Raw genomic sequence first — 12,956 nt, forward strand, 5'->3', positions numbered from 1 at the left:
GAGGCAGACGCACTAACCCCTCTGCCACCGTGAAGCCAGGGTTCTAATTGACAAAAAAAAAAAAACACACCTAAAAACTAATAATGTTCTCCACTTAGTCTAACGTCCATCCATCCATTTTGTACCGCTTTTCCCTTTTTTGGGTGGCAGGGGGTCGCTGGAGCCTATCTCAGCTGCATTCGGGCGGTAGGCGGAGTACACCCTGGACGAGTCGCCACCTCATCGCAGGGCCAACAGATAGACAACGTTCACACTCACATTCACACACTGGGGCCAATTTAGTGTTGCCAATTAACCTATCCCCAGGGGCATGTCTTTGGAGGTGGGAGGAAGCCGGAGTACCCGGAGGGAACCCACGCAGTCACGGGGAGGACATGCAAACTCCACACAGAAAGATCCCGAGCCCGGGATTGAACTCAGGACTACTCAGGACCTTTGAATTGTGAGGCAGATGCACTAACCCCTCCTCATCCGTGCCGCCCCCGTTTATGTTCTTATGTATGATATTTAAAATGTTTTTCCCAAAAAGAAAATTGAGTATAGGATTAAAAGTCTAGTTTTTTTCAGACACTAAATCGTTCAAACTTGCTATACTGCAATGCGACTTTGTTAAACATGTTCTAATCTACTGTAAATAAAGAAAACCTCTGCCATGACCATTGCAAACCACAAACCGCAGCCGTGAAATGAATGTGACACACATTTCGAGAATGTGTTCTTGTTTGGTTATTGTAGCAAAGCAGAGAAGCAGATTTACAAAAAAAAAGTCTAGACATCAAAGCCAATCACACCTCAGTGCATACTTCTCCCACTGAACAGTAACTGACTCACAGTAAATATGACGTAAACAAGAGAGCGTTGCCACAAGGTAAGCTACGGTGTCTTTGAAACAGGATAAACCATGACTGTGGTGCTTCTTAGGAGCCCTGTTGACTGTTGCCTTCCCTCCTCCCCAGCATGCAGACTCTTATCTCCTCAGGGTCTGCAAAGTCAGAACTTGATGAAGGAACCTTGGCAGGAGCTGCCCTGCAGGCCTGCATTTTGTGGACACATGAATATTTGATGCTCCATAAAACTTGTTTTTGTAGCTCACTCTCTAAACAATTGTGTACAGTAAGCTTGGTGTTTTATTGTGATTATTGATTCTAATTGCATTACTTATTTTACATCATTTATTCGCAATTCTATTTTAATTACTGTTCCTCTTAATCACCAATGCAACGTAAATTCTATTGTTGTTGCACACATTCTTGGTCATAAACGTGATTCTTAAAGGCCTACTGAAACCCACTACTACCGACCACGCAGTCTGATAGTTTATACATCAATGATGAAATATTAACATTGCAACACATGCCAATACGGCCTTTTTAGTTTATAAATAAATGATAAATGGGTTGTACTTGTATAGCGTTTTTCTACCTTCAAGGTACTCAAAGCACTTTGACACTACTTCCACATTTACCCATTCACACACACATTCACACACTGATGGAGGGAGCTGCCATGCAAGGCGACCACCAGCACCCATCAGGAGCAAGAGTGAAGTGTCTTGCTCAGGACACAACGGACGTGACGAGGTTGGTTCTAGGTGCGATATGAACCAGTGACCCTCGGGTTGCGCACGGCCACTTTTTCACTGCGCCACGCCATCCCTAAATTTAGTTTACTAAATTGCAATTTTAAATTTCCCGCGAAGTGTCGCGTTGAAAACGTCGCGGTATGATGACGCGTGCGTTTGACGACACCAGTTGTAGCGGACATTATTTTCCTGCCCGATCCAAGCTATAAGTAGTCTGCTTTAATCGCATAATTACACAGTATTCTGGACATCTGTGTTGCTGAATCTTTTGCAATTAGTTCAATTAATAATGAAGAAGTCAAAGTAGAAAGATGGAGGTGGGAAGCTTTTAGCCTTTAGCCCAAAAAACTGTTTCCTTGTTTAAAATTCCCGAAGATGAAGCTTTACTATGGATCAGAGCGGTCAAGCGAAAATGGATCCCGACTACATGTCAACCGGCAGTTTTCGGTGAGAAAATTGTGGTAATAAGTCGCCTCTTACCGGAGACATCAGCGGAGCTTCCGTCCTGCTGCAGCTGCCGTGACTTCCCTCAGACACTCTGGCGTCAACACACCCATGGCCACACCCCTCTGACTTTCAGGTACTATTTAATCCCACTAAAACACTAGCAACACAAGGGATTTTCCAGACTTTTCCTAGTAAATGTGTCTAATAACATCTGAATCGCTCCCACTGCAATCGCCTTTTTTTTTTTTTACTTTTTTTTTTACTTTTTTTTTTTTTTTCTAGTCCTTCACTCTAAATTTCCTCATCCACAAATCTTTCATCTCCGCTCAATTTAATTGGGAAATTGTCGCTTTCTCGGTCCGAATAGCTCTAGCTGCTGGTGGCTATGATTGTAAACAATGTGAGGATGTGAGGAGCCCTACAACCCTTGACGTCACGCGCACATCGTCTGCTACTTTCGGTAAAGGCAAGGCTTTTTTATTAGCGACCAAAAGTTGCGAACTTTATCGTCGATGTTCTCTACTAAATCCTTTCGGCAAACATATGGCAATATCGCAAAATGATCAAGTATGACATAGAATGGACCTGCTATCCCCGTTTAAATAAGAACTTCTCATTTCAGTAGGCCTTTAAGGAAAAATTCTGCAGGCCTAAATTAGCATGAATGCACTTATGTTGTTTACAAGATTCCCCATTAGCAAGATTCCTAATTTAGATTTGAAAAAATATACAACGGCAGACTTTGTTTGGTTTTTTTGGGGGGGTTTTTTAGGGGAAGTGTAGCTTTGAGCGAATAAATACCAGAAAACAAGAAGAAACACAAAATGACTCCAAGGTGAGATGAAACTTTAAAGCTGCCTGGCAGCATTCAGCCCCTCAGCTCATGATAAGTTTATTTCCAGCTATCAATGTGCTTTTACCTCCCAGCATTACAGGGCTCATGACTCTGACCATACATTCTGTTTTCAGGTTTACATTACCAGACATGAAGAAGCATCCTCACTAAACACCATCATTTAATAAACACTGTACATGACAGTGTACGCTTTCTCCCAGCTTCAAGCCTTAATGCCAAAGCAGCCATACTCGCTTTATTCATCTCTTTCATTCAATTACAACCACAACGCTTTTCATCGTGTCTTCCAATATATATTCTGACATACCCTGTGACTCATGTTTAATATTTCAACAAATGACAGTTAAATTGAAGAAAGTACTTGTGATCACTGGCATGCATTAGGGAGCACAGACAATCCACTGTTGAGGGTATCCTCGCAGACAAAATGATTCATCACGCTGCAGAGGGATTAGTTCAATAGACTCCTCTCTCTGTTCATTAGACTGTGGCAAGTTTTTCCTGGAGAGTGTTACTCACACATGCTTTATGCAATTATGCAGCTACGTATTTCTTCAGCTTAGTGATACAATTAACTAGATTGTACAGCCATGATGTTATTTTCAGTTAAATCAAAACTGGGATCATATCATATACATCTGTTAGGTTTATGAAATTATGTACTCAATATACACGATATTGCCAAAAGTATTGGGCCACCTGCCTCAACTCACATATGAACTTGAAGTGTCATCCCATTTCTAACCCATAGAGTTCAATATGATGTCGGTCCACCTTTTGCAGCTATTACAGCTTCAACTCTTCCAAAAGCGCTTTGGTGAGGTCTCACACTGATGTCGGTCGAGAAGGCCTAGCTCTCAGTCTCCGTTCTAGTTTATCCCATAGGTGTTTGTGACAGTTTCTTACTGTCGTCGCTCGGGTTCAGCAGACCACCAAGGAAGGACATCTCTTTAGCAGGTTTGACTTCTTTATTTTGCAATAAAGCTTGGCTGCAGTTTGGATCGCTTTTCAGGTCCTTCCTCCATTGCTCGTTCGCCGGTCGCTTTTCAGCCGCCGTCGTCGTCTGCTTTCTGTCGCTCTTGCTCTTCACGCACTGCATCTGCTGCGGACACTCCAACTCCTTCCCTGATCTCTCCTCCTTCTCCCCTTTTATACAGCAGGAGGAGATGAGTTAATTGTGTGAAGGTGTGTGTGCCACACACTTGATTTAGATTGTGGAGGCATTGCTCCCAGCAAACCCCGCCTCTCCGCTCCACCGCATCCTCCACCTCCTTGCCGCCATCTTGGGCAGGGCAGCATCTCCACAGTGTTCTATCGGGTTTGGGTCAGGACTCTGTGCAGGCCAGTCAAATTCATCCACACCAGACTCTGTCATCCATGTTTTTATGGACCTTGCTTTGTGCACTGGTGCACAGTCATGTTGGAAGAAGAAAGGGCCCGCTCCAAACTGTTCCCACAAGGTTGGGAGCATGGAATTGTCCAAAATGTTTTGTGATCCTAGAGCATTCAAAGTTCCTTTCACTGGAACTAAGTGGCCAAGGCCAACTCCTGAAAAACAACCTACACTATAATTCCTCCTCCACCAAATGTCACACTCTGCACAATGCAGTCCGAAATGTACTGTTCTCCTGGCAACTTCCAACCTCGTCCATCAGATTTCCAGATGGAAAAGCGTGAATCGTCACTCCAGAGAACAGGTCTCCACTGCTCCAGAGTCCAGTGGCAACGCGCTTTTACACCACTGCATCCGACACTTTGCATTGGACTTGGTGATGTATGGCTTAGATACAGCTACTCAACCATGGAAACCCATTCCATGAAGCTCTCTGCGTACTGTACGTGGGCTAATTGGAAGGTCACATGAAGTTTGGAGTTCTGTGGCAACTGAAGTCGATGGCCTCTATGCGCTTTCAGCGTCTGCTGACCCTTCTTTGTCAGTTTACATGGCCTACAATTTCATGGCTGAGTTGCTGTTGTTCCCAAACGCTTTTATTTTCCTAAAATAAAGCCGACAGTTGACTATGGAATTTTTTGGAGCGAAGAAATTTCACAACAGGATGGCATCCTAAGACAGTTCCATGATGGAAATCACTGAGCTCCTGAGAGTGGCCCATTCTTTCACAAATGTTTGTAGAAACAGTCTCCATGCCCTAGTGCTTGATTTTATACACCTGTGGCCAGGCCAAGTGATTAGGACACCTGATTCTGATCATTTGGATGGGTGGTGAAATACTTCTGGTGACAAATTGTATGTTGTTTTTTTCATTCATCACATGTCCCTTTGGGGTCATGGATGAGCTGATCCCAGTTGCCTTTGACTGGTCACTGTGGATGAAGCAGACTCTTTGTGGTTGTAAAGTACCAAACCCTGCGCTTTGTAGAACGTTGCAGCTAATTTATGGATTTTTCTGTCTTCCCAAGCTGCACATTCCGCCATTAATATTAGCCTAGTCACATCAGACCAATGAAATTGACTAACGAGTCACGGTGCACCAATGAAATTGTTCACATTGAATAAAACACATTCACACATTCATTCAGTCAGCCATAGCCACACGACATAGCCCTAAAGCTGAAAATGATCATGTTTAAATATTCCATGTTTCTATGTCCACACACCTCCATCTTGCAGACGTGTGCGGCCAATAGGTGGGTTGCGTATGACGTCATGTCCGTTTTTCTTATTCGCGGCTTAATTCACACGATGGACAAGCAGCTTGAGCGTAGCATTAAAACAATTGAGCGTGAGTGTAGAGTTTGAGCAGAAAATGTCGTATTGCTGTTCTGTTTTTGGGTGTTCTGGTTGTTCAAATAGAGAGATAAGAAAGGGCTTTCAAAGAGTCCCAAAAGAAGGGGTTTATAAAGGTATTAAATTCATGGACAAAAGTAATGTGCATGGATGAAAATGGCTCTTAAAAAATCACTTTTATCCTCTTGTTGAATACAATCAGACCGTTTGTGTCTGCAGTGATCACTTTGAAAATGTTTGTTTGAACATTTTATTTATTTGAGAAACATTTTGTGATGCAATCACATTTATTCACAACTAAATTAGTAGTATTTGATAGCAGAACTAAATGTAAAGAAAGGACAAGAGATCGCATTAGTTGGTGTTATTTTGTACTTTTTATGTCTAACTATAACTGCGAAGACCTGGTTATGCAAATAAACTAACGTCATGTGAAGTCTTAGTAATAAATATTGTGATTGTTGGTCCAATCCACCGTGTTTTCAGTGTCCATTTTCATAACAGAAAACCAAAAGCTTAGTTGTTGTTGTTGTCTTTTGTGATATTTGTTAACATCAAGAAAATATCCTTAACAGTATTCATAAACTAGATTAATACATTTCTTGTAGGCTCAACAGCATAAACCGAATCTTGATATTGCAAGCAAACATTGCTGAACAGCAGCGACAAAATATGAACTTCACAGGATAAAAGGCAACTGCAGAATTGAATTGTAGATGAGATTAATATTTGTAGCAGAAATTTCAACTGCAATCCTGTTTTTCATCAGTGTCACAATCACAACAGTACGGCACTCGTTATGTCAATCAAATATGTTAATAAGTGATGCACGAATAGATCCAACTTTGTCTTTCACCGATTAATGCTTCATTTTTGAGCCCCTTCAGGTATAAAAATGTTTTCTTCTCTGGGTGTTAAATGAAGTGAGGATGAGGTGAGCTTTACTGTTTTGGTGATGATACATGGTTTATATCAGGGGTGTCAAACGTACGGCCCATGGGCCGGATCAGGCCCGCAAACATGTTTTGTCCGGCCCGTGTGATGTGTTTGCCAAGTATTAAAATGAGCTACTTTTTCTTTTTTAATAAAACAAACTGCTGTTCTAAATCTGTCCACTGGATGTCACAATAGCAAGTCTGTTATTATTAGGAAGCGGTACGAAATAAAGTGTGGCAGCAATTCCTCTCCCTCGACCCAAATGAAACTTAAAACCTGCCGTATTATGTCTTCTGCTTCGAACACATCGTTATTTGGCCCACTTACTCCCTCATAATGTCCCTGACAAAAAAGAGAAAACGTAACCTTTTCGAATAGTTTTTACCCATCTTTCTTACAGTTTGTTGAGTTAGCCCTGGATTGACACGTGGACATGACAAAGGAGGTATTTGATACCTCAAAGAGTGTACATGTCTTGTTTTTTTTGTTCAATCCCAGAAAGACTGTGATTTAAGGTTTAATCCTGGCTTTGTAGATACTCTGAGACAAAGGCTAAGCTCATTGTGTTTTTGAAACTGCACCAAGTGCCTCAGAATTTTCAATAAACTTGAAGTGTTTCGTGCAGAGAATTATTTGTGATTTGTACATTTTCATAATGTGCGTGTTCTATTTTTGGTCAAAGTAAAACAAAGAAAACAGCCTGGAGTTGTCTGTATTTTAAAGTTATCATGCCATGATTTTACCATTCCGGCCCACTTGGGAATAGATTTTTCTTCAGGTGGCCCCTATGCTAAAATGAGTTCGACACCCCTGTTTTTTAATATTTTTAAAAACAAATTTCTTAAAAATTTAAGAAATCCACTCCATATAATTTTAAATATTGTTTTCATAATCAATTATATATCTGCCTCTTAACCTTTCAAAAAAATGCGCAAATCTGCACTAATGCAGGTAAATAAACAGTAGCCTAACTGGCTCTAGACCAGGGGGGCCCACACTTCTGCAGAAGAGCTACTTTTCAATTGACCAAGTCGAGGTGATCTACCTCATTCATATATATCATTTATATGTTTTTATGTATGAAATATACGTTTTTGTTAACAGATTAAAGGTTTTTAATGATAATGCAATAATGTTTAACACATATAGAGTCCTTTCTTTCATGAAGACAAGAATATAAGTTGGAGTATTACCTGATTCGGATGACTTGCATTGATTGGAATCCGACAGAAGTGCGGAGAATGTCGGCATTTTCAAATGGAGGAGAAAAATAGTCCTCCTTTCTGTCTAATACCACATGAAAGTGGTTGGTTTTTGGCATCTTATTTGTCCAGCTTCCATACTCGTTTTTATACACTTTACAAGAAATCCATTAGCTCCGTTGTTTGCTAGCTTGTGCACGCCAGCTTTCTGAGACTCTTATTTTGTTAGCGCAGGCAAGAGGAAGCAGTGCTTTTATTGTGAAGATAGGAACTGAGCAGTATGTCTTTAGAGTTTTGACGGCAGGTACGGGGCGAATGTGTTGAAATAAAAAGTGTTTCTCGCCTCCCTGTCTATCACTTTTTCTTAATAATGAGCTCGCAGCAGCCAGTGTCATCTCACAAAACCCTCGAGTGCCGCGAATGTCAATCAAATGACGAGAGTGACGTCTTGGTGAAGATTGATGATCGCTAATTTTTAGGTCTATTTTTTTAAATGCCTGGCTGGCAATCGACTAACACATCCTCCGAGATCGACCGGTAGCTCGCGATCGATCTAATGGGCACCCCTGCTCTAGACCATCACCTGAAACCAGAAAATGCCCAGATGTGCCTCCAGGTCACGTGTTTTTGTCCATAGGTTAAGTGGGTGCGGTTTTTATCTAGGTATGTGTCTATAATCCAGGAATGAGGAGTAAGTAGTAGCAGGATCTTTTGGGACAACAAGTGATAGTATGACAATATGGACCCAGTTCATCCCGCACAATCCAGCGACTACACATGTTTACTGACTAAAAGTAAAGTCAAGCAGCACTAGCTAATGAGCTAAAATCCAAGGGCTGTCAACTTATTGTCGTAGGCATCAGGGACACCAGCTCGATATTAAATTCATAACTTTTAAAGGTACCAACAGTTCATTGTTACTACCAACTGAGTCACGTAAAAGCAAACGGTTCCATATTTTAATACCTGTGTTGCACATTATATCACGTTCGGTTGGAGTTGAAACCTGCTGAAACATTTGGAGGGCAAACATGCATATTTGTAACATATTGCCTTTAAGTAATGTTGCAACCCAACATTTTCCATGCCAACAAAGCAAGCGAGCGCTCAAAAGTATGATTCCTCTTTTTCAAATGTGATGCCGATGCAGATAGCGCTGGCTGCAATATTTGTGAGACTAAGTGCAAGGTCAGTGGTCGGAATACTTTATCTAAGGAGGACAGTGTAAACACAAGAGTTATCTCCAAGCTGAAGAGAGCAGATTATTCTTCTTCTTCTCGTGTCACTACATGACACCCCTCCTTTACTCCATACACCCTCTTGTCTGGTTGTTGAAGACACAGATCTTATTGGTTGCACTGCTCAGGCAGACAAACAAACTCATCGTCTACTTTTCTCCACATTCTCACACTGCAAGAAGACCCATTTGTTCATGGAAACCTTGCAATGTCCAGTTTATTATCTTAAGCAATTTAGGCTAGACTCGAATGGCCACTTTCCCTCTGACCTGGGTGGAAGAAATTAATTTAGAAAAGGAGAGTATTTGTGTGAGGCGTTCTCCGAATGGCTGGACCAGAGGGATAATCTTAGGTTGTGAGAGTTTTCAGTCAGGACTTGTACAGAACGGAGGAAGCATGCCTTGATTTTAATTTCTTTTCTGCTGCTTCTTGGTCAAACAGAAGGTGACGAAGGCCTGTTTCTTGTTTGAACTTCTCCTTCTGAGAGGGAGCCTCACATCTGATGTAGGGACACCAGATAAACATCATCAGTTCCTGTTGAATTTGAGCACCGAGTTATACCCCTGCAGGCAGTGTTTAGAGCAGGCTTGATCTACAGCTACAACTTCTGCATTCGGCACTGTTATCACACCTGCATCTAGGAGCATCGTCTGGAGCCAAAAAGCCGGGAGAAAAACGGTGTTAAAATTTTGTGATGTCAAGGAAGATCCAAGTGAGGTATCATTGGCTACGTCTGCCACAGGTAAATCATCCGAAGGTTTGACCATGCCACATGTCCGCTGTCGGCGTGATCCTAGGATGCACAGAAGGTAGGCAAAGTGAAAGCAAGGGGTCCATTTATTAGAACTCAGGCAGAAACAAAAGTAACACAGGGTAAGTAGGAACTCCAAAAGCAATAGAACACTTTGGCACAGAGAAAATCATGAACCAGCATTGAAGGAGGGAACGAGGTAGAACTAAATATAACTGATTAACAATGAAGAACAGATGTGCTTGCGTTAGAAGTGTAAGGAAATGAATTGATGTGGGGAGTCTGCAGAGGTTCTTTCAGAAGTTTTGGACAGTTGTCAGGGAATCCGCCAGGAGGCGCCACTTCGTGATCCGGTTACTGTTGTCTGTGAATGTTCTTCTTCGTTGGTTGTGGCCATCTTAGGTCACAACTTCATGTCCTTTTCTAAAAGTAAGCAAGAAGGGACCATACTCCCCAGTTAAAAGAAGTAAAACAGTTATTGTTTTTCACTATTAAGCCGATTTATTCACAAAATATGATGACTAAGAGTTACATTTAGGTGGGGGTTTTGTAAATGGTGAAGAGACTGGGGATTTTGTTAACTTTTTATGCCAGTGTGTGTGTTAGCCTAGAAACATGTTATGCAAGGACAGGTTTTGGTTCTTTTCATATGATTATCCACTCACTCAGTCATTTATGCCTACAAACACGCACAAACACACACACACGTTACCTGCTGGGTATATTACTGCTCACGATGACAGAAGTTGATTGTTATAGTGTAACATATTTTGTATTTTGTGACAACTCCATGTCCTTTTCTAAAGGTGAAGCTTTGAGATAAAGACGACTCCACCCAGATCCTATGCTTCCTTGCCTGGTATTTCTCTCCGTCTTCCCACGCACACAAAAATACAACACACAACGCAGAGACTTTATAGGGAGACTGAGGACTAGACGGACCCAGGATAGGGGAAGCCAGCTTTAAGGGTTACAGAAGGAACACAAAGGTGCTGCAAAACACAGAGACCAAACAGGAGATACTGGCAAAAGAGGATTACCGGGACAGACTATAATACCAAACACAAGACAATAAAGAATGAAGTCCAAACTGTCATGTAGGATACTGACATATGGCCTGATTTACTAAGATACAAAGAGTGCATGGTAAATAGCGTGTGCAATCTATAAAATTCCATGTACTATTAGTGCGAGTGTTGTCTGCGATATACTAAGAGTATGTGTGCAATTGAAAAGTGGTGCAGACCACTTTATTGAAATGAGGGTTTTGCGTGTTCTATATGGGGACATCATCACGGAGACACTGTTATTTATAATAGGGCGGCATGGGTAGAGCGGCCGTGCCAGAAACCTGAGGGTTGCAGGTTCGTTTCCCACCTATAAACATCCAAATCGCTGCCGATGTGTCCTTGGGCAGGACACTTCACCCTTGCCCCCGGTGCCGCTCACACTGGTGAATGAATGATGAATGAATGAATGGTTGTGGTCGGAGGGGCCGTAGGCGCAAACTGGCAGATACGCTTCCGTCAGTCTACCCCAGGGCAGCTGTGGCTACAGATGTAGCTTACCACCACCAGGTGTGAATGAATGATGAGTTCCCACTTCACTGTGAGCGCTTTGAGTATCTGACAATAGAAAAGCGCGATATAAATCTAATCCATTATTATTATTATTATTATTATTTATTGCACATTCATGTTATCATGCTTTTACATGTGGCATATTGCAATCTTTTCAAACATGCATCAGACATGTACCACTTTTAATGGGCATTTTAGAAGCAGTCATGTAGTGAATCTACAATAAAACCACTTGTTTTTTTCAATCAATCAAGTTTACTTATATAACGCTAAATCACGAGTGTCTCAAAGGGCAGATCCCACATCAGGGCAAGAAAAACTCAACCCAATGGGATGACAATGAGAAACCTTTTTGCCACTGAAGGTGCGTTCATTGGCGAGAAGCTACACTAACGCATAAAAACGCAAACTTAAAAAAGTTTTTGTAAAAGACATTTTTAAATAATATATATTCTATGTGTAATAATCCATCCATCCATTTTCTACCGTTTATTCCCTTTTGGAGTCGCGGGGGGCGCTGGCGCCCATCTAAGCTACAATCGAGCAGAAGGCGGTGTACACCCTGGACAAGTCGCCACCTCATCGCAGGGCCAACACAGATAGACAGACAACATTCACACTCACATTCACACACTAGGGCCAATTTTAGCGTTGCCAATCAACCTATTCCCAGGTGCATGTTTTTGGAGGAGGGAGGAAGCCGGAGTACCAGGAGGGAAACCACGCAGTCAAGGGGAGAACATGCAAACTCCACACAGAAAGATCCCGAGCCTGGAATTGAACCCAGGACTGCAGGACCTTCGTATTGTGAGGCGGACGCACTATCCTCTCTGCCACCGTGAAGCCCTCTATGGGTAATAATAACATCATTAAAAATACAAAATGACACCAAAACAATGAATCAAATTAGTTTTATTAAGTCATCATCTAGCAGCTGTAAAATTATAAAATGCTCTTGTTGAACAGACAATATGTTGAATGTGTTTTTTTTTTGACAGTCCAAATATGTGAACACACATGTAGGAGCATCCGTCAATCGTCTGTCTGTGCAGCGCGAGCACTGATCCTTCAGCCATGTGCGGAAATGTCAGTTTGCACGTTCTTCTGACAGGTGCTAAATAAAATCCAAAATAGTGCTCACAGAACGGTGATGAGTGTTGATAAATCACAATGCGTGTGCTAAATATTTGTATATTTGCATTTTCTCCTTCCAATATTGTGGGCGTTTTGACCTTCAGCATATCCATCCATCCATTTTCTAACGTTTGTCCCGTTCGGGGTCGCTGGAGCCTATCTCAGCTACATTCGGGCGGAAGACAGGGTACACCCTGGACAAGTCGCCACCTCATCGCAGGGCCAACACATAGACAGACAACATTCACACTCACATTCACACACTAGTGCCAATTTAGTGTTGCCAATCAACCTATCCCCAGGTGCATGTCTTTGGAGGTGGGAGGAAGCTGGAGTACCCGGGTGGGCGTTTGGACCATCAGCATATATTTTGCATTATAAGGAAGACAAAATGGATTACATGCCTTATTCTGCTCATCTAACAGATAAAATCCACTTTGCATACATTTAATAAATCGGGAATGTGTGTGCTATCAGGTTT

Source organism: Nerophis ophidion, linkage group LG09, assembly GCF_033978795.1.
Source record: "Nerophis ophidion isolate RoL-2023_Sa linkage group LG09, RoL_Noph_v1.0, whole genome shotgun sequence".
Classification (NCBI taxonomy): Eukaryota; Metazoa; Chordata; class Actinopteri; order Syngnathiformes; family Syngnathidae; genus Nerophis; species Nerophis ophidion.